Genomic DNA, 23,039 nt, shown 5'->3' with positions numbered 1-23,039 from the left:
TAATAAGAGGACATATGGAGGTTGGGCAGTAATATCGTTCCCAGAGAGGACACGAGGTAGTTCGGGAGTATGGTACAGAAAGGGGAGTGCTGGACGTGACGGCGCGACGGACACTCAGTCGCGACAGAGACTTGGAGAGCATGGAGCGGTTTGCACGTGGTCGCGACAGATAGAAATACTTTGGAGTGCTCTAGCCAATCAAAGCGCTCGTTACTAAGAGGGACATATGGAGGTTGGGCAGTAACATCGTTACCGGAGAGGACACGAGGTAGTTCGGGAGTATGGTACAGAAAGGGGAGTGCTGGACGTGACAGCGCGACGGACACTCAGTCGCGACAGAGACATGGAGAGCATGGAGCGGTTTGCACGTGGTCGCGACAGATAGAAATACTTTGGAGTGCTCTAGCCAATCAAAGCGCTCGTTACTAAGAGGAACATATGGAGGTTGGGCAGTAACATCGTTACCGGAGAGGACACGAGGTAGTTCGGGAGTATGGTACAGAAAGGGGATTGCTGGACGTGACGGCGCGACGGACACTCAGTCGCGACAGAGACTTGGAGGGCGTGGAGCGGTTTGCGCGTGGTCGCGACAGATAGAAATACTTTGGAGTGCTCTAGCCAATCAAAGCGCTCGTTACTAAGAGGGACATATGGAGGTTGGGCAGTAACATCGTTACCGGAGAGGACACGAGGTAGTTCGGGAGTATGGTACAAAAAGGGGAGTGCTGGACGTGACGGCGCGACGGACACTCGGTCGCGACAGAGACTTGGAGAGCGCGGAGCGGTTTGCACGTGGTCGCGACAGATAGAAATACTTTGGAGTGCTCTAGCCAATCAAAGCGCTCGTTACTAAGAGGGACTTATGGAGGTTGGGCAGTAACATCGTTACCGGAGAGGACACGAGGTAGTTCGGGAGTATGGTACAGAAAGGGGAGTGCTGGACGTGACGGCGTTAGGGACACTCAGTCGCGACAGAGACTTGGAGAGCGTGGAGCGGTTTGCACGTGGTCGCGACAGATAGAAATACTTTGGAGTGCTCTAGCCAATCAAAGCGCTCGTTACTAAGAGGGATATATGGAGGTTGGGCAGTAACATCGTTACCGGAGAGGACACGAGGTAGTTCGGGAGTATGGTACAGAAAGGGGAGTGCTGGACGTGACGGCGCGAGGGACACTCAGTCGCGACAGAGACTTGGAGAGCGTGGAGCGGTTTGCACGTGGTCGCGACAGATAGAAATACTTTGGAGTGCTCTAGCCAATCAAAGCGCTCGTTACTAAGAGAGACATACGGAGGTTGGGCTGTAACATCGTTCCCAGAGAGGACACGAGGTAGTTCGGGAGTATGGTACAGAAAGGGGAGTGCTGGACGTGACGGCGCGACGGACACTCAGTCGCGACAGAGACTTGGAGAGCATGGAGCGGTTTGCACGTGGTCGCGACAGATAGAAATACTTTGGAGTGCTCTAGCCAATCAAAGCGCTCGTTACTAAGAGGGACGTATGGAGGTTGGGCAGTAACATCGTTCCCAGAGAGGACACGAGGTAGTTCGGGAGTATGGTACAGAAAGGGGAGTGCTGGACGTGACGGCGCGACGGACACTCAGTCGCGACAGAGACTTGGAGAGCATGGAGCGGTTTGCACGTGGTCGCGACAGATAGAAATACTTTGGAGTGCTCTAGCCAATCAAAGCGCTCGTTACTAAGAGGGACATATGGAGGTTGGGCAGTAACATCGTTACCGGAGAGGACACGAGGTAGTTCGGGAGTATGGTACAGAAAGGGGAGTGCTGGACGTGACGGCGCGAAAGACACTCGGTCGCGACAGAGACTTGGGGAGCGTGGAGTGGTTTGCTCGTGGTCGCGACAGATAGAAATACTTTGGAGTGCTCTAGCCAATCAAAGCGCTCGTTACTAAGAGGGACGTATGGAGGTTGGGCAATAACATCGTTACCGGAGAGGACACGAGGTAGTTCGGGAGTATGGTACAGAAAGCGGAGTGCTGGACGTGACGGCGCGAGGGACACTCAGTCGCGACAGAGACTTGGAGAGCGTGGAGCGGTTTGCATGTGGTCGCGACAGATAGAAATACTTTGGAGTGCTCTAGCCAATCAAAGCGCTCGTTACTAAGAGGGACGTATGGAGGTTGGGCAGTAACATCGTTCCCAGAGAGGACACGAGGTAGTTCGGGAGTATGGTACAGAAAGGGGAGTGCTGGACGTGACGGCGCGACGGACACTCAGTCGCGACAGAGACTTGGAGAGCGTGGAGCGGTTTGCACGTGGTCGCGACAGATAGAAATACTTTGGAGTGCTCTAGCCAATCAAAGCGCTCGTTACTAAGAGGGACGTATGGAGGTTGGGCAGTAACATCGTTCCCAGAGAGGATACGAGGTAGTTCGGGAGTATGGTACAGAAAGGGGAGTACTGGACGTGACGGCGCGACGGACACTCAGTCGCGACAGAGACTTGGAGAGCGTGGAGCGGTTTGCACGTGGTCGCGACAGATAGAAATACTTTGGAGTGCTCTAGCCAATCAAAGCGCTCGTTACTGAGAGGGACGTATGGAGGTTGGGCAGTAACATCGTTACCGGAGAGGACACGAGGTAGTTCGGGAGTATGGTACAGAAAGGGGAGTGCTGGACGTGACGGCGCGACGGACACTCGGTCGCGACAGAGACTTGGAGAGCTTGGAGCGGTTTGCACGTGGTCGCGACAGATAGAAATACTTTGGAGTGCTCTAGCCAATCAAAACGCTCGTTACTAAGAGGGACGTATGGAGGTTGGGCAGTAACATCGTTACCGGAGAGGACACGAGGTAGTTCGGGAGTATGGTACAGAAAGGGGAGTGCTGGACGTGACGGCGCGACGGACACTCAGTCGCGACAGAGACTTGGAGAGCGTGGAGCGGTTTGCACGTGGTCGCGACAGATAGAAATACTTTGGAGTGCTCTAGCCAATCAAAGCGCTCGTTACTAAGAGGGACGTATGGAGGTTGGGCAGTAACATCGTTACCAGAGAGGACACGAGGTAGTTCGGGAGTATGGTACAGAAAGGGGAGTGCTGGACGTGACGGCGCGACGGACACTCAGTCGCGACAGAGACTTGGAGAGCGTGGAGTGGTTTGCACGTGGTCGCGACAGATAGAAATACTTTGGAGTGCTCTAGCCAATCAAAGCGCTCGTTACTAAGAGGGACGTATGGAGGTTGGGCAGTAACATCGTTCCCAGAGAGGATACGAGGTAGTTCGGGAGTATGGTACAGAAAGGAGAGTGCTGGACGTGACGACGCGACGGACACTTAGTCGCGACAGAGACTTGGAGAGCGTGGAGCGGTTTGCACGTGGTCGCGACAGATAGAAATACTTTGGAGTGCTCTAGCCAATCAAAGCGCTCGTTACTAAGAGGGACACATGGAGGTTGGGCAGTAACATCGTTCCCAGAGAGGACACGAAGTAGTTCGGGAGTATGGTACAGAAAGGGGAGTGCTGGACGTGACGGCGCGACGGACACTCATTCGTTTCAGAGACTTGGAGAGCGCGGAGCGGTTTGCACGTGGTCGCGATAGATAGAAATACATTGGAGTGCTCTAGCCAATCAAAGTGCTCGTTACTAAGAGGGGCATATGGAGGTTGGGCAGTAACATCGTTCCCAGAGAGGACACGAGGTAGTTCGGGAGTATGGTACAGAAAGGGGAGTGCTGGACGTGACGGCGCGACGGACACTCAGTCGCGAAAGAGACTTGGAGAGCATGGAGCGGTTTGCACGTGGTCGCGACAGATAGAAATACTTTGGAGTGCTCTAGCCAATCAAAGCGCTCGTTACTAAGAGGGACATATGGAGGTTGGGCTGTAACATCGTTCCCAGAGAGGACACGAGGTAGTTCGGGAGTATGGTACAGAAAAGGGAGTGCTGGACGTAACGGCGCGACGGACACTCAGTCGCGACAGAGACTTGGAGAGCATGGAGCGGTTTGCACGTGGTCGCGACAGATAGAAATACTTTGGAGTGCTCTAACCAATCAAAGCGCTCGTTACTATGAGGGACGTATGGAGGTTGGGCAGTAACATCGTTACCGGAGAGGACACGAGGTAGTTCGGGAGTATGGTACAGAAAGGGGAGTGCTGGACGTGACGGCGCGACGGACACTCAGTCGCGACAGAGACTTGGAGAGCGTGGAGCGGTTTGCACGTGGTCGCGACAGATAGAAATACTTTGGAGTGCTCTAGCCAATCAAAGCGCTCGTTACTAAGAGGGACGTATGGAGGTTGGGCATTGACATCGTTCCCAGAGAGGACACGAGGTAGTTCGGGAGTATGGTACAGAAAGGGGAGTGCTGGACGTGACGGCGCGACGGACACTCAGTCGCGACAGGACTTGGAGAGCGTGGAGCGGTTTGCACGTGGTCGCGACAGATAGAAATACTTTGGAGTGCTCTAGCCAATCAAAGCGCTCGTTACTAAGAGGGACGTATGGAGGTTGAGCAGTAACATCGTTCCCAGAGAGGACACGAGGTAGTTCGGGAGTATGGTACAGAAAGGGGAGTGCTGGACGTGACGGCGCGAGGGACACTCAGTCGCGACAGAGACTTGGAGAGCGTGGAGCGGTTTGCACGTGGTCGCGACAGATAGAAATACTTTGGAGTGCTCTAGCCAATCAAAGCGCTCGTTACTAAGAGAGACATACGGAGGTTGGGCTGTAACATCGTTCCCAGAGAGGACATGAGGTAGTTCGGGAGTATGGTACAGAAAGGGGAGTGCTGGACGTGACGGCGCGACGGACACTCAGTCGCGACAGAGACTTGGAGAGCATGGAGCGGTTTGCACGTGGTCGCGACAGATAGAAATACTTTGGAGTGCTCTAGCCAATCAAAGCGCTCGTTACTAAGAGGGACGTATGGAGGTTGGGCAGTAACATCGTTCCCAGAGAGGACACGAGGTAGTTCGGGAGTATGGTACAGATAGGGGAGTGCTGGACGTGACGGCGCGACGGACACTCAGTCGCGACAGAGACTTGGAGAGCATGGAGCGGTTTGCACGTGGTCGCGACAGATAGAAATACTTTGGAGTGCTCTAGCCAATCAAAGCGCTCGTTACTAAGAGGGACATATGGAGGTTGGGCAGTAACATCGTTACCGGAGAGGACACGAGGTAGTTCGGGAGTATGGTACAGAAAGGGGAGTGCTGGACGTGACGGCGCGAAAGACACTCGGTCGCGACAGAGACTTGGGGAGCGTGGAGTGGTTTGCTCGTGGTCGCGACAGATAGAAATACTTTGGAGTGCTCTAGCCAATCAAAGCGCTCGTTACTAAGAGGGACGTATGGAGGTTGGGCAATAACATCGTTACCGGAGAGGACACGAGGTAGTTCGGGAGTATGGTACAGAAAGCGGAGTGCTGGACGTGACGGCGCGAGGGACACTCAGTCGCGACAGAGACTTGGAGAGCGTGGAGCGGTTTGCATGTGGTCGCGACAGATAGAAATACTTTGGAGTGCTCTAGCCAATCAAAGCGCTCGTTACTAAGAGGGACGTATGGAGGTTGGGCAGTAACATCGTTCCCAGAGAGGACACGAGGTAGTTCGGGAGTATGGTACAGAAAGGGGAGTGCTGGACGTGACGGCGCGACGGACACTCAGTCGCGACAGAGACTTGGAGAGCGTGGAGCGGTTTGCACGTGGTCGCGACAGATAGAAATACTTTGGAGTGCTCTAGCCAATCAAAGCGCTCGTTACTAAGAGGGACGTATGGAGGTTGGGCAGTAACATCGTTCCCAGAGAGGATACGAGGTAGTTCGGGAGTATGGTACAGAAAGGGGAGTACTGGACGTGACGGCGCGACGGACACTCAGTCGCGACAGAGACTTGGAGAGCGTGGAGCGGTTTGCACGTGGTCGCGACAGATAGAAATACTTTGGAGTGCTCTAGCCAATCAAAGCGCTCGTTACTGAGAGGGACGTATGGAGGTTGGGCAGTAACATCGTTACCGGAGAGGACACGAGGTAGTTCGGGAGTATGGTACAGAAAGGGGAGTGCTGGACGTGACGGCGCGACGGACACTCGGTCGCGACAGAGACTTGGAGAGCTTGGAGCGGTTTGCACGTGGTCGCGACAGATAGAAATACTTTGGAGTGCTCTAGCCAATCAAAACGCTCGTTACTAAGAGGGACGTATGGAGGTTGGGCAGTAACATCGTTACCGGAGAGGACACGAGGTAGTTCGGGAGTATGGTACAGAAAGGGGAGTGCTGGACGTGACGGCGCGACGGACACTCAGTCGCGACAGAGACTTGGAGAGCGTGGAGCGGTTTGCACGTGGTCGCGACAGATAGAAATACTTTGGAGTGCTCTAGCCAATCAAAGCGCTCGTTACTAAGAGGGACGTATGGAGGTTGGGCAGTAACATCGTTACCAGAGAGGACACGAGGTAGTTCGGGAGTATGGTACAGAAAGGGGAGTGCTGGACGTGACGGCGCGACGGACACTCAGTCGCGACAGAGACTTGGAGAGCGTGGAGTGGTTTGCACGTGGTCGCGACAGATAGAAATACTTTGGAGTGCTCTAGCCAATCAAAGCGCTCGTTACTAAGAGGGACGTATGGAGGTTGGGCAGTAACATCGTTCCCAGAGAGGATACGAGGTAGTTCGGGAGTATGGTACAGAAAGGGGAGTGCTGGACGTGACGACGCGACGGACACTTAGTCGCGACAGAGACTTGGAGAGCGTGGAGCGGTTTGCACGTGGTCGCGACAGATAGAAATACTTTGGAGTGCTCTAGCCAATCAAAGCGCTCGTTACTAAGAGGGACACATGGAGGTTGGGCAGTAACATCGTTCCCAGAGAGGACACGAAGTAGTTCGGGAGTATGGTACAGAAAGGGGAGTGCTGGACGTGACGGCGCGACGGACACTCATTCGTTTCAGAGACTTGGAGAGCGCGGAGCGGTTTGCACGTGGTCGCGATAGATAGAAATACATTGGAGTGCTCTAGCCAATCAAAGTGCTCGTTACTAAGAGGGGCATATGGAGGTTGGGCAGTAACATCGTTCCCAGAGAGGACACGAGGTAGTTCGGGAGTATGGTACAGAAAGGGGAGTGCTGGACGTGACGGCGCGACGGACACTCAGTCGCGAAAGAGACTTGGAGAGCATGGAGCGGTTTGCACGTGGTCGCGACAGATAGAAATACTTTGGAGTGCTCTAGCCAATCAAAGCGCTCGTTACTAAGAGGGACATATGGAGGTTGGGCTGTAACATCGTTCCCAGAGAGGACACGAGGTAGTTCGGGAGTATGGTACAGAAAGGGGAGTGCTGGACGTAACGGCGCGACGGACACTCAGTCGCGACAGAGACTTGGAGAGCATGGAGCGGTTTGCACGTGGTCGCGACAGATAGAAATACTTTGGAGTGCTCTAACCAATCAAAGCGCTCGTTACTATGAGGGACGTATGGAGGTTGGGCAGTAACATCGTTACCGGAGAGGACACGAGGTAGTTCGGGAGTATGGTACAGAAAGGGGAGTGCTGGACGTGACGGCGCGACGGACACTCAGTCGCGACAGAGACTTGGAGAGCATGGAGCGGTTTGCACGTGGTCGCGACAGATAGAAATACTTTGGAGTGCTCTAGCCAATCAAAGCGCTAGTTACTAAGAGGGACATATGGAGGTTGGGCAGTAACATCGTTACCGGAGAGGATACGAGGTAGTTCGGGAGTATGGTACAGAAAGGGGAGTGCTGGACGTGACGGCGCGAAGGACACTCGGTCGCGACAGTGACTTGGGGAGCGTGGAGCGGTTTGCACGTTGTCGCGACAGATAGAAATACTTTGGAGTGCTCTAGCCAATCAAAGCGCTCGTTACTAAGAGGGACGTATGGAAGTTGGGCAATAACATCGTTACCGGAGAGGACAGGAGGTAGTTCGGGAGTATGGTACAGAAAGCGGAGTGCTGGACGTGACGGCGCGAGGGACACTCAGTCGCGACAGAGACTTGGAGAGCGTGGAGCGGTTTGCACGTGGTCGCGACAGATAGAAATACTTTGGAGTGCTCTAGCCAATCAAAGCGCTCGTTGCTAAGAGGGACGTATGGAGGTTGGGCATTAACATCGTTCCCAGAGAGGACACGAGGTAGTTCGGGAGTATGGTACAGAAAGGGGAGTGCTGGACGTGACGGCGCGACGGACACTCAGTCGCGAAAGGACTTGGAGAGCGAGGAGCGGTTTGCACGTGGTCGCGACAGATAGAAATACTTTGGAGTGCTCTAGCCAATCAAAGCGCTCGTTACTAAGAGGGACGTATGGAGGTTGAGCAGTAACATCGTTCCCAGAGAGGACACGAGGTAGTTCGGGAGTATGGTACAGAAAGGGGAGTGCTGGACGTGACGGCGCGAGGGACACTCAGTCGCGACAGAGACTTGGAGAGCGTGGAGCGGTTTGCACGTGGTCGCGACAGATAGAAATACTTTGGAGTGCTCTAGCCAATCAAAGCGCTCGTTACTAAGAGAGACATACGGAGGTTGGGCTGTAACATCGTTCCCAGAGAGGACACGAGGTAGTTCGGGAGTATGGTACAGAAAGGGGAGTGCTGGACGTGACGGCGCGACGGACACTCAGTCGCGACAGAGACTTGGAGAGCATGGAGCGGTTTGCACGTGGTCGCGACAGATAGAAATACTTTGGAGTGCTCTAGCCAATCAAAGCGCTCGTTACTAAGAGGGACGTATGGAGGTTGGGCAGTAACATCGTTCCCAGAGAGGACACGAGGTAGTTCGGGAGTATGGTACAGAAAGGGGAGTGCTGGACGTGACGGCGCGACGGACACTCAGTCGCGACAGAGACTTGGAGAGCATGGAGCGGTTTGCACGTGGTCGCGACAGATAGAAATACTTTGGAGTGCTCTAGCCAATCAAAGCGCTCGTTACTAAGAGGGACATATGGAGGTTGGGCAGTAACATCGTTACCGGAGAGGACACGAGGTAGTTCGGGAGTATGGTACAGAAAGGGGAGTGCTGGACGTGACGGCGCGAAAGACACTCGGTCGCGACAGAGACTTGGGGAGCGTGGAGTGGTTTGCTCGTGGTCGCGACAGATAGAAATACTTTGGAGTGCTCTAGCCAATCAAAGCGCTCGTTACTAAGAGGGACGTATGGAGGTTGGGCAATAACATCGTTACCGGAGAGGACACGAGGTAGTTCGGGAGTATGGTACAGAAAGCGGAGTGCTGGACGTGACGGCGCGAGGGACACTCAGTCGCGACAGAGACTTGGAGAGCGTGGAGCGGTTTGCATGTGGTCGCGACAGATAGAAATACTTTGGAGTGCTCTAGCCAATCAAAGCGCTCGTTACTAAGAGGGACGTATGGAGGTTGGGCAGTAACATCGTTCCCAGAGAGGACACGAGGTAGTTCGGGAGTATGGTACAGAAAGGGGAGTGCTGGACGTGACGGCGCGACGGACACTCAGTCGCGACAGAGACTTGGAGAGCGTGGAGCGGTTTGCACGTGGTCGCGACAGATAGAAATACTTTGGAGTGCTCTAGCCAATCAAAGCGCTCGTTACTAAGAGGGACGTATGGAGGTTGGGCAGTAACATCGTTCCCAGAGGGGATACGAGGTAGTTCGGGAGTATGGTACAGAAAGGGGAGTACTGGACGTGACGGCGCGACGGACACTCAGTCGCGACAGAGACTTGGAGAGCGTGGAGCGGTTTGCACGTGGTCGCGACAGATAGAAATACTTTGGAGTGCTCTAGCCAATCAAAGCGCTCGTTACTGAGAGGGACGTATGGAGGTTGGGCAGTAACATCGTTACCGGAGAGGACACGAGGTAGTTCGGGAGTATGGTACAGAAAGGGGAGTGCTGGACGTGACGGCGCGACGGACACTCGGTCGCGACAGAGACTTGGAGAGCTTGGAGCGGTTTGCACGTGGTCGCGACAGATAGAAATACTTTGGAGTGCTCTAGCCAATCAAAACGCTCGTTACTAAGAGGGACGTATGGAGGTTGGGCAGTAACATCGTTACCGGAGAGGACACGAGGTAGTTCGGGAGTATGGTACAGAAAGGGGAGTGCTGGACGTGACGGCGCGACGGACACTCAGTCGCGACAGAGACTTGGAGAGCGTGGAGCGGTTTGCACGTGGTCGCGACAGATAGAAATACTTTGGAGTGCTCTAGACAATCAAAGCGCTCGTTACTAAGAGGGACGTATGGAGGTTGGGCAGTAACATCGTTACCAGAGAGGACACGAGGTAGTTCGGGAGTATGGTACAGAAAGGGGAGTGCTGGACGTGACGGCGCGACGGACACTCAGTCGCGACAGAGACTTGGAGAGCGTGGAGTGGTTTGCATGTGGTCGCGACAGATAGAAATACTTTGGAGTGCTCTAGCCAATCAAAGCGCTCGTTACTAAGAGGGACGTACGGAGGTTAGGCAGTAACATCGTTCCCAGAGAGGATACGAGGTAGTTCGGGAGTATGGTACAGAAAGGGGAGTGCTGGACGTGACGACGCGACGGACACTTAGTCGCGACAGAGACTTGGAGAGCGTGGAGCGGTTTGCACGTGGTCGCGACAGATAGAAATACTTTGGAGTGCTCTAGCCAATCAAAGCGCTCGTTACTAAGAGGGACACATGGAGGTTGGGCAGTAACATCGTTCCCAGAGAGGACACGAAGTAGTTCGGGAGTATGGTACAGAAAGGGGAGTGCTGGACGTGACGGCGCGACGGACACTCATTCGTTTCAGAGACTTGGAGAGCGCGGAGCGGTTAGCACGTGGTCGCGATAGATAGAAATACATTGGAGTGCTCTAGCCAATCAAAGTGCTCGTTACTAAGAGGGGCATATGGAGGTTGGGCAGTAACATCGTTCCCAGAGAGGACACGAGGTAGTTCGGGAGTATGGTACAGAAAGGGGAGTGCTGGACGTGACGGCGCGACGGACACTCAGTCGCGAAAGAGACTTGGAGAGCATGGAGCGGTTTGCACGTGGTCGCGACAGATAGAAATACTTTGGAGTGCTCTAGCCAATCAAAGCGCTCGTTACTAAGAGGGACATATGGAGGTTGGGCTGTAACATCGTTCCCAGAGAGGACACGAGGTAGTTCGGGAGTATGGTACAGAAAGGGGAGTGCTGGACGTAACGGCGCGACGGACACTCAGTCGCGACAGAGACTTGGAGAGCATGGAGCGGTTTGCACATGGTCGCGACAGATAGAAATACTTTGGAGTGCTCTAACCAATCAAAGCGCTCGTTACTATGAGGGACGTATGGAGGTTGGGCAGTAACATCGTTACCGGAGAGGACACGAGGTAGTTCGGGAGTATGGTACAGAAAGGGGAGTGCTGGACGTGACGGCGCGACGGACACTCAGTCGCGACAGAGACTTGGAGAGCGTGGAGCGGTTTGCACGTGGTCGCGACAGATAGAAATACTTTGGAGTGCTCTAGCCAATCAAAGCGCTCGTTACTAAGAGGGACGTATGGAGGTTGGGCATTAACATCGTTCCCAGAGAGGACACGAGGTAGTTCGGGAGTATGGTACAGAAAGGGGAGTGCTGGACGTGACGGCGCGACGGACACTCAGTCGCGACAGGACTTGGAGAGCGTGGAGCGGTTTGCACGTGGTCGCGACAGATAGAAATACTTTGGAGTGCTCTAGCCAATCAAAGCGCTCGTTACTAAGAGGGACGTATGGAGGTTGAGCAGTAACATCGTTCCCAGAGAGGACACGAGGTAGTTCGGGAGTATGGTACAGAAAGGGGAGTGCTGGACGTGACGGCGCGACGGACACTCAGTCGCGACAGAGACTTGGAGAGCATGGAGCGGTTTGCACGTGGTCGCGACAGATAGAAATACTTTGGAGTGCTCTAGCCAATCAAAGCGCTAGTTACTAAGAGGGACATATGGAGGTTGGGCAGTAACATCGTTACCGGAGAGGATACGAGGTAGTTCGGGAGTATGGTACAGAAAGGGGAGTGCTGGACGTGACGGCGCGAAGGACACTCGGTCGCGACAGAGACTTGGGGAGCGTGGAGCGGTTTGCACGTTGTCGCGACAGATAGAAATACTTTGGAGTGCTCTAGCCAATCAAAGCGCTCGTTACTAAGAGGGACGTATGGAAGTTGGGCAATAACATCGTTACCGGAGAGGACAGGAGGTAGTTCGGGAGTATGGTACAGAAAGCGGAGTGCTGGACGTGACGGCGCGAGGGACACTCAGTCGCGACAGAGACTTGGAGAGCGTGGAGCGGTTTGCACGTGGTCGCGACAGATAGAAATACTTTGGAGTGCTCTAGCCAATCAAAGCGCTCGTTACTAAGAGGGACGTATGGAGGTTGGGCAGTAACATCGTTACCGGAGAGGACACGAGGTAGTTCGGGAGTATGGTACAGAAAGGGGAGTGCTGGACGTGACGGCGCGACGGACACTCAGTCGCGACAGAGACTTGGAGAGCGTGGAGCGGTTTGCACGTGGTCGCGACAGATAGAAATACTTTGGAGTGCTGTAGCCAATCAAAGCGCTCGTTTCTAAGAGGGACGTATGGAGGTTGGGCAGTAACATCGTTCCCAGAGAGGACACGAGGTAGTTCGGGAGTATGGTACAGAAAGGGGAGTGCTGGACGTGACGGCGCGACGGACACTCAGTCGCGACAGAGACTTGGAGAGCGTGGAGCGGTTTGCACGTGGTCGCGACAGATAGAAATACTTTGGAGTGCTCTAGCCAATCAAAGCGCTCGTTACTAAGAGGGACGTATGGAGGTTGGGCAGTAACATCGTTCCCAGAGAGGATACGAGGTAGTTCGGGAGTATGGTACAGAAAGGGGAGTGCTGGACGTGACGGCGCGACGGACACTTAGTCGCGACAGAGACTTGGAGAGCGTGGAGCGGTTTGCACGTGGTCGCGACAGATAGAAATACTTTGGAGTGGTATAGCCAATCAAAGCGCTCGTTACTAAGAGGGACGTATGGAGGTTGGGCAGTAACATCGTTCCCAGAGAGGACACGAAGTAGTTCGGGTGTATGGTACAGAAAGGGGAGTGCTGGACGTGACGGCGCGACGGACACTCAGTCGCGACAGAGACTTGGAGAGCGCGGAGCGGTTTGCACGTGGTCGCGACAGATAGAAATACATTGGAGTGCTCTAGCCAATCAAAGCGCTCGTTACTAAGAGGGGCATATGGAGGTTGGGCAGTAACATCGTTCCCAGAGAGGACACGAGGTAGTTCGGGAGTATGGTACAGAAAGGGGAGTGCTGAACGTGACGGCGCGACGGACACTCAGTCGCGACAGAGACTTGGAGAGCATGGAGCGGTTTGCACGTGGTCGCGACAGATAGAAATATTTTGGAGTGCTCTAGCCAATCAAAGCGCTCGTTACTAAGAGGGACATATGGAGGTTGGGCTGTAACATCGTTCCCAGAGAGGACACGAGGCAGTTCGGGAGTATGGTACAGAGAGGTTAGTGCTGGACGTGACGGCGCGACGGACACTCAGTCGCGACAGAGACTTGGAGTGCGTGGAGCGGTTTGCACGTGGTCGCGACAGATAGAAATACTTTGGAGTGCTCTAGCCAATCAAAGCGCTCGTTACTAAGAGGGACGTAAGGAGGTTGGGCAGTAACATCGTTACCGGAGAGGACACGAGGTAGTTCGGGAGTATGGTACAGAAAGGGGAGTGCTGGACGTGACGGCGCGACGGACACTCAGTCGCGACAGAGACTTGCAGAGCGTGGAGCGGTTTGCACGTGGTCGCGACAGATAGAAATACTTTGGAGTGCTCTAGCCAATCAAAGCGCTCGTTACTAAGAGGGACGTATGGAGGTTGGGCAGTAACATCGTTACCGGAGAGGACACGAGGTAGTTCGGGAGTATGGTACAGAAAGGGGAGTGCTGGACGTGACGGCGCGACGGACACTCAGTCGCGACAGAGACTTGGAGAGCGTGGAGCGGTTTGCACGTGGTCGCGACAGATAGAAATACTTTGGAGTGCTCTAGCCAATCAAAGCGCTCGTTACTAAGAGGGACGTATGGAGGTTGGGCATTAACATCGTTCCCAGAGAGGACACGAGGTAGTTCGGGAGTATGGTACAGAAAGGGGAGTGCTGGACGTGACGGCGCGACGGACACTCAGTCGCGACAGGACTTGGAGAGCGTGGAGCGGTTTGCACGTGGTCGCGACAGATAGAAATACTTTGGAGTGCTCTAGCCAATCAAAGCGCTCGTTACTAAGAGGGACGTATGGAGGTTGAGCAGTAACATCGTTCCCAGAGAGGACACGAGGTAGTTCGGGAGTATGGTACAGAAAGGGGAGTGCTGGACGTGACGGCGCGACGGACACTCAGTCGCGACAGAGACTTGGAGAGCATGGAGCAGTTTGCACGTGGTCGCGACAGATAGAAATACTTTGGAGTGCTCTAGCCAATCAAAGCGCTAGTTACTAAGAGGGACATATGGAGGTTGGGCAGTAACATCGTTACCGGAGAGGACACGAGGTAGTTCGGGAGTATGGTACAGAAAGGGGAGTGCTGGACGTGACGGCGCGAAGGACACTCGGTCGCGACAGAGACTTGGGGAGCGTGGAGCGGTTTGCACGTTGTCGCGACAGATAGAAATACTTTGGAGTGCTCTAGCCAATCAAAGCGCTCGTTACTAAGAGGGACGTATGGAAGTTGGGCAATAACATCGTTACCGGAGAGGACACGAGGTAGTTCGGGAGTATGGTACAGAAAGCGGAGTGCTGGACGTGACGGCGCGAGGGACACTCAGTCGCGACAGAGACTTGGAGAGCGTGGAGCGGTTTGCACGTGGTCGCGACAGATAGAAATACTTTGGAGTGCTCTAGCCAATCAAAGCGCTCGTTACTAAGAGGGACGTATGGAGGTTGGGCAGTAACATCGTTCCCAGAGAGGACACGAAGTAGTTCGGGTGTATGGTACAGAAAGGGGAGTGCTGGACGTGACGGCGCGACGGACACTCAGTCGCGACAGAGACTTGGAGAGCGCGGAGCGGTTTGCACGTGGTCGCGACAGATAGAAATACATTGGAGTGCTCTAGCCAATCAAAGCGCTCGTTACTAAGAGGGGCATATGGAGGTTGGGCAGTAACATCGTTCCCAGAGAGGACACGAGGTAGTTCGGGAGTATGGTACAGAAAGGGGAGTGCTGAACGTGACGGCGCGACGGACACTCAGTCGCGACAGAGACTTGGAGAGCATGGAGCGGTTTGCACGTGGTCGCGACAGATAGAAATACTTTGGAGTGCTCTAGCCAATCAAAGCGCTCGTTACTAAGAGGGACATATGGAGGTTGGGCTGTAACATCGTTCCCAGAGAGGACACGAGGCAGTTCGGGAGTATGGTACAGAGACGGGAGTGCTGGACGTGACGGCGCGACGGACACTCAGTCGCGACAGAGACTTGGAGTGCATGGAGCGGTTTGCACGTGGTCGCGACAGATAGAAATACTTTGGAGTGCTCTAGCCCATCAAAGCGCTCGTTACTAAGAGGGACGTATGGAGGTTGGGCAGTAACATCGTTACCGGAGAGGACACGAGGTAGTTCGGGAGTATGGTACAGAAAGGGGAGTGCTGGACGTGACGGCGCGACGGACACTCAGTCGCGACAGAGACTTGCAGAGCGTGGAGCGGTTTGCACGTGGTCGCGACAGATAGAAATACTTTGGAGTGCTCTAGCCAATCAAAGCGCTCGTTACTAAGAGGGACGTATGGAGGTTGGGCAGTAACATCGTTCCCAGAGAGGACACGAGGTAGTTCGGGAGTATGGTACAGAAAGGGGAGTGCTGGACGTGACGGCGCGACGGACACTCAGTCGCGACAGAGACTTGGAGAGCGTGGAGCGGTTTGCACGTGGTCGCGACAGATAGAAATACTTTGGAGTGCTCTAGCCAATCAAAGCGCTCGTTACTAAGAGGGACGTATGGAGGTTGGGCAGTAACATCGTTCCCAGAGAGGATACGAGGTAGTTCGGGAGTATGGTACAGAAAGGGGAGTGCTGGACGTGACGGCGCGACGGACACTTAGTCGCGACAGAGACTTGGAGAGCGTGGAGCGGTTTGCACGTGGTCGCGACAGATAGAAATACTTTGGAGTGCTCTAGCCAATCAAAGCGCTCGTTACTAAGAGGGACGTATGGAGGTTGGGCAGTAACATCGTTCCCAGAGAGGACACGAAGTAGTTCGGGAGTATGGTACAGAAAGGGGAGTGCCCGACGTGACGGCGCGACGGACACTCAGTCGCGACAGAGACTTGGAGAGCGCGGAGCGGTTTGCACGTGGTCGCGACAGATAGAAATACATTGGAGTGCTCTAGCCAATCAAAGCGCTCGTTACTAAGAGGGGCGTATGGAGGTTGGGCAGTAACATCGTTACCGGAGAGGACACGAGGTAGTTCGGGAGTATGGTACAGAAAGGGGAGTGCTGGACGTGACGGCGCGACGGACACTCAGTCGCGACAGAGACTTGGAGAGCGTGGAGTGGTTTGCACGTGGTCGCGACAGATAGAAATACTTTGGAGTGCTCTAGCCAATCAAAGCGCTCGTTACTAAGAGTTACGTATGGAGGTTGGGCATTAACATCGTTCCCAGAGAGGACACGAGGTAGTTCGGGAGTATGGTACAGAAAGGGGAGTGCTGGACGCGACGGCGCGACGGACACTCAGTCGCGACAGAGACTTGGAGAGCATGGAGCGGTTTGCACGTGGTCGCGACAGATAGAAATACTTTGGAGTGCTCTAGCCAATCAAAGCGCTCGTTACTAAGAGGGACGTATGGAGGTTGGGCAATAACATCGGTACCGGAGAGGACACGAGGTAGTTCGGGAGTATGGTACAGAAAGCGGAGTGCTGGACGTGACGGCGCGAGGGACACTCAGTCGCGACAGAGACTTGGAGAGCGTGGAGCGGTTTGCACGTGGTCGCGACAGATAGAAATACTTTGGAGTGCTCTAGCCAATCAAAGCGCTCGTTACTAAGAGGGACGTATGGAGGTTGGGCAGTAACATCGTTCCCAGAGAGGACACGAAGTAGTTCGGGAGTATGGTACAGAAAGGGGAGTGCTGGACGTGACGGCGCGACAGACACTCAGTCGCGACAGAGACTTGGAGAGCGTGGAGCGGTTTGCATGTGGTCGCGACAGATAGAAATACTGTGGAGTGCTCTAGCCAATCAAAGGGCTCGTTACTAAGAGGGACGTATGGAGGTTGGGCAGTAACATCGTTCCCAGAGAGGATACGAGGTAGTTCGGGAGTATGGTACAGAAAGGGGAGTGCTGGACGTGACGGCGCGACGGACACTTAGTCGCGACAGAGACTTGGAGAGCGTGGAGCAGTTTGCACGTGGTCGCGACAGATAGAAATACTTTGGAGTGCTCTAGCCAATCAAAGCGCTCGTTACTAAGAGGGACGTATGGAGGTTTGTTCAGTAACATCGTTACCGGAGAGGACACGAGGTAGTTCGGGAGTATGGTACAGAAAGGGGAGTGCTGGACTTGACGGCGCGACGGACACTCGGTCGCGACAGAGACTTGGAGAGCGTGGAGCGGTTTGCACGTGGTCGCGACAGATAGAAATACTTTGGATTGCTCTAGCCAATCAAAGCGCTCGTTACTAAGAGGGACGTATGGAGGTTGGGCAGTAACATCGTTACCGGAGAGGACACGAGGTAGTTCGGGAGTATGGTACAGAAAGGGGAGTGCTGGACGTGACGGCGCGACGGACACTGTTTCGCGACAGAGACTTGGAGAGCTTGGAGCGGTTTGCACGTGGTCGCGACAGATAGAAATACTTTGGAGTGCTCTAGCCAATCAAAACGCTCGTTACTAAGAGGGACGTATGGAGGTTGGGCAGTAACATCGTTACCGGAGAGGACACGAGGTAGTTCGGGAGTATGGTACAGAAAGGGGAGTGCTGGACGTGACGGCGCGACGGACACTCAGTCGCGACAGAGACTTGGAGAGCGTGGAGCGGTTTGCACGTGGTCGCGACAGATAGAAATACTTTGGAGTGCTCTAGCCAATCAAAGCGCTCGTTACTAAGAGGGACGTATGGAGGTTGGGCAGTAACATCGTTCCCAGAGAGGACACGAGGTAGTTCGGGAGTATGGTACAGAAAGGGGAGTGCTGGACGTGACGGCGCGACGGACACTCAGTCGCGACAGAGACTTGGAGAGCGTGGTTTGCACGTGGTCGCGACAGATAGAAATACTTTGGAGTGCTCTAGCCAATCAAAGCGCTCGTTAGTAAGAGGGACGTATGGAGGTTGGGCAGTAACATCGTTCCCAGAGAGGATACGAGGTAGTTCGGGAGTATGGTACAGAAAGCTGAGTGCTGGACGTGACGGCGCGACGGACACTTAGTCGCGACAGAGACTTGGAGAGCGTGGAGCGGTTTGCACGTGGTCGCGACAGATAGAAATACTTTGGAGTGCTCTAGCCAATCAAAGCGCTCGTTACTAAGAGGGACGTATGGAGATTGGGCAGTAACATCGTTCCCAGAGAGGACACGAAGTAGTTCGGGAGTATGGTACAGAAAGGGGAGTGCTGGACGTGACGGCGCGACGGACACTCAGTCGCGACAGAGACTTGGAGAGCGCGGAGCGGTTTGCACGTGGTCGCGACAGATAGAAATACATTGGAGTGCTCTAGCCAATCAAAGTGCTCGTTACTAAGAGGGGCATATGGAGGTTGGGCAGTAACATCGTTCCCAGAGAGGACACGAGGTAGATCGGGAGTATGGTACAGAAAGGGGAGTGCTGGACGTGACGGCGCGACGGACACTCAGTCGCGAAAGAGACTTGGAGAGCATGGAGCGGTTTGCACGTGGTCGCGACAGATAGAAATACTTTGGAGTGCTCTAGCCAATCAAAGCGCTCGTTACTAAGAGGGACATATGGAGGTTGGGCTGTAACATCGTTCCCAGAGAGGACACGAGGTAGTTCGGGAGTATGGTACAGAAAGGGGAGTGCTGGACGTAACGGCGCGACGGACACTCAGTCGCGACAGAGACTTGGAGAGCATGGAGCGGTTTGCACGTGGTCGCGACAGATAGAAATACTTTGGAGTGCTCTAACCAATCAAAGCGCTCGTTACTATGAGGGACGTATGGAGGTTGGGCAGTAACATCGTTACCGGAGAGGACACGAGGTAATTCGGGAGTATGGTACAGAAAGGGGAGTGCTGGACGTGACGGCGCGACGGACACTCAGTCGCGACAGAGACTTGGAGAGCGTGGAGCGGTTTGCACGTGGTCGCGACAGATAGAAATACTTTGGAGTGCTCTAGCCAATCAAAGCGCTCGTTACTAAGAGGGACGTATGGAGGTTGGGCAGTAACATCGTTCCCAGAGAGGACACGAAGTAGTTCGGGAGTATGGTACAGAAAGGGGAGTGCCCGACGTGACGGCGCGACGGACACTCAGTCGCGACAGAGACTTGGAGAGCGCGGAGCGGTTTGCACGTGGTCGCGACAGATAGAAATACATTGGAGTGCTCTAGCCAATCAAAGCGCTCGTTACTAAGAGGGACGTATGGAGGTTGGGCAGTAACATCGTTACCGGAGAGGACACGAGGTAGTTCGGGAGTATGGTACAGAAAGGGGAGTGCTGGACGTGACGGCGCGACGGACACTCAGTCGCGACAGAGACTTGGAGAGCGTGGAGCGGTTTGCACGTGGTCGCGACAGATAGAAATACTTTGGAGTGCTCTAGCCAATCAAAGCGCTCGTTACTAAGAGTTACGTATGGAGGTTGGGCATTAACATCGTTCCCAGAGAGGACACGAGGTAGTTCGGGAGTATGGTACAGAAAGGGGAGTGCTGGACGTGACGGCGCGACGGACACTCAGTCGCGACAGAGACTTGGAGAGCTTGGAGCGGTTTGCACGTGGTCGCGACAGATAGAAATACTTTGGAGTGCTCTAGCCAATCAAAACGCTCGTTACTAAGAGGGACGTATGGAGGTTGGGCAGTAACATCGTTACCGGAGAGGACACGAGGTAGTTCGGGAGTATGGTACAGAAAGGGGAGTGCTGGACGTGACGGCGCGACGGACACTCAGTCGCGACAGAGACTTGGATAGCGTGGAGCGGTTTGCACGTGGTCGCGACAGATAGAAATACTTTGGAGTGCTCTAGCCAATCAAAGCGCTCGTTACTAAGAGGGACGTATGGAGGTTGGGCAGTAACATCGTTCCCAGAGAGGACACGAGGTAGTTCGGGAGTATGGTACAGAAAGGGGAGTGCTGGACGTGACGGCGCGACGGACACTCAGTCGCGACAGAGACTTGGAGAGCGTGGTTTGCACGTGGTCCCGACAGATAGAAATACTTTGGAGTGCTCTAGCCAATCAAAGCGCTCGTTACTAAGAGGGACGTATGGAGATTGGGCAGTAACATCGTTCCCAGAGAGGACACGAAGTAGTTCGGGAGTATGGTACAGAAAGGGGAGTGCTGGACGTGACGGCGCGACGGACACTCAGTCGCGACAGAGACTTGGAGAGCGCGGAGCGGTTTGCACGTGGTCGCGACAGATAGAAATACATTGGAGTGCTCTAGCCAATCAAAGTGCTCGTTACTAAGAGGGGCATATGGAGGTTGGGCAGTAAGATCGTTCCCAGAGAGGACACGAGGTAGTTCGGGAGTATGGTACAGAAAGGGGAGTGCTGGACGTGACGGCGCGACGGACACTCAGTCGCGACAGAGACTTGGAGAGCGTGGAGCGGTTTGCACGTGGTCGCGACAGATAGAAATACTTTGGAGTGCTCTAGCCAATCAAAGCGCTCGTTACTAAGAGGGACGTATGGAGGTTGGGCAGTAACATCGTTCCCAGAGAGGATACGAGGTAGTTCGGGAGTATGGTACAGAAAGGGGAGTGCTGGACGTGACGGCGCGACGGACACTTAGTCGCGACAGAGACTTGGAGAGCGTGGAGCGGTTTGCACGTGGTCGCGACAGATAGAAATACTTTGGAGTGCTCTAGCCAATCAAAGCGCTCGTTACTAAGAGGGACGTATGGAGGTTGGGCAGTAACATCGTTCCCAGAGAGGACACGAAGTAGTTCGGGTGTATGGTACAGAAAGGGGAGTGCTGGACGTGACGGCGCGACGGACACTCAGTCGCGACAGAGACTTGGAGAGCGCGGAGCGGTTTGCACGTGGTCGCGACAGATAGAAATACATTGGAGTGCTCTAGCCAATCAAAGCGCTCGTTACTAAGAGGGGCATATGGAGGTTGGGCAGTAACATCGTTCCCAGAGAGGACACGAGGTAGTTCGGGAGTATGGTACAGAAAGGGGAGTGCTGAACGTGACGGCGCGACGGACACTCAGTCGCGACAGAGACTTGGAGAGCATGGAGCGGTTTGCACGTGGTCGCGACAGATAGAAATACTTTGGAGTGCTCTAGCCAATCAAAGCGCTCGTTACTAAGAGAGACATATGGAGGTTGGGCTGTAACATCGTTCCCAGAGAGGACACGAGGCAGTTCGGGAGTATGGTACAGAGACGGGAGTGCTGGACGTGACGGCGCGACGGACACTCAGTCGCGACAGAGACTTGGAGTGCATGGAGCGGTTTGCACGTGGTCGCGACAGATAGAAATACTTTGGAGTGCTCTAGCCCATCAAAGCGCTCGTTACTAAGAGGGACGTATGGAGGTTGGGCAGTAACATCGTTACCGGAGAGGACACGAGGTAGTTCGGGAGTATGGTACAGAAAGGGGAGTGCTGGACGTGACGGCGCGACGGACACTCAGTCGCGACAGAGACTTGCAGAGCGTGGAGCGGTTTGCACGTGGTCGCGACAGATAGAAATACTTTGGAGTGCTCTAGCCAATCAAAGCGCTCGTTACTAAGAGGGACGTATAGAGGTTGGGCAGTAACATCGTTCCCAGAGAGGACACGAGGTAGTTCGGGAGTATGGTACAGAAAGGGGAGTGCTGGACGTGACGGCGCGACGGACACTCAGTCGCGACAGAGACTTGGAGAGCGTGGAGCGGTTTGCACGTGGTCGCGACAGATAGAAATACTTTGGAGTGCTCTAGCCAATCAAAGCGCTCGTTACTAAGAGGGACGTATGGAGGTTGGGCAGTAACATCGTTCCCAGAGAGGATACGAGGTAGTTCGGGAGTATGGTACAGAAAGGGGAGTGCTGGACGTGACGGCGCGACGGACACTTAGTCGCGACAGAGACTTGGAGAGCGTGGAGCGGTTTGCACGTGGTCGCGACAGATAGAAATACTTTGGAGTGCTCTAGCCAATCAAAGCGCTCGTTACTAAGAGGGACGTATGGAGGTTGGGCAGTAACATCGTTCCCAGAGAGGACACGAAGTAGTTCGGGAGTATGGTACAGAAAGGGGAGTGCCCGACGTGACGGCGCGACGGACACTCAGTCGCGACAGAGACTTGGAGAGCGCGGAGCGGTTTGCACGTGGTCGCGACAGATAGAAATACATTGGAGTGCTCTAGCCAATCAAAGCGCTCGTTACTAAGAGGGACGTATGGAGGTTGGGCAGTAACATCGTTACCGGAGAGGACACGAGGTAGTTCGGGAGTATGGTACAGAAAGGGGAGTGCTGGACGTGACGGCGCGACGGACACTCAGTCGCGACAGAGACTTGGAGAGCGTGGAGCGGTTTGCACGTGGTCGCAACAGATAGAAATACTTTGGAGTGCTCTAGCCAATCAAAGCGCTCGTTACTAAGAGTTACGTATGGAGGTTGGGCATTAACATCGTTCCCAGAGAGGACACGAGGTAGTTCGGGAGTATGGTACAGAAAGGGGAGTGCTGGACGCGACGGCGCGACGGACACTCAGTCGCGACAGAGACTTGGAGAGCATGGAGCGGTTTGCACGTGGTCGCGACAGATAGAAATACTTTGGAGTGCTCTAGCCAATCAAAGCGCTCGTTACTAAGAGGGACGTATGGAGGTTGGGCAATAACATCGGTACCGGAGAGGACACGAGGTAGTTCGGGAGTATGGTACAGAAAGCGGAGTGCTGGACGTGACGGCGCGAGGGACACTCAGTCGCGACAGAGACTTGGAGAGCGTGGAGCGGTTTGCAC

Source organism: Schistocerca americana, chromosome 3 (genome assembly GCF_021461395.2).
Source record: "Schistocerca americana isolate TAMUIC-IGC-003095 chromosome 3, iqSchAmer2.1, whole genome shotgun sequence".
Classification (NCBI taxonomy): Eukaryota; Metazoa; Arthropoda; class Insecta; order Orthoptera; family Acrididae; genus Schistocerca; species Schistocerca americana.
Note: the sequence above shows the minus strand (reverse complement) of the source record.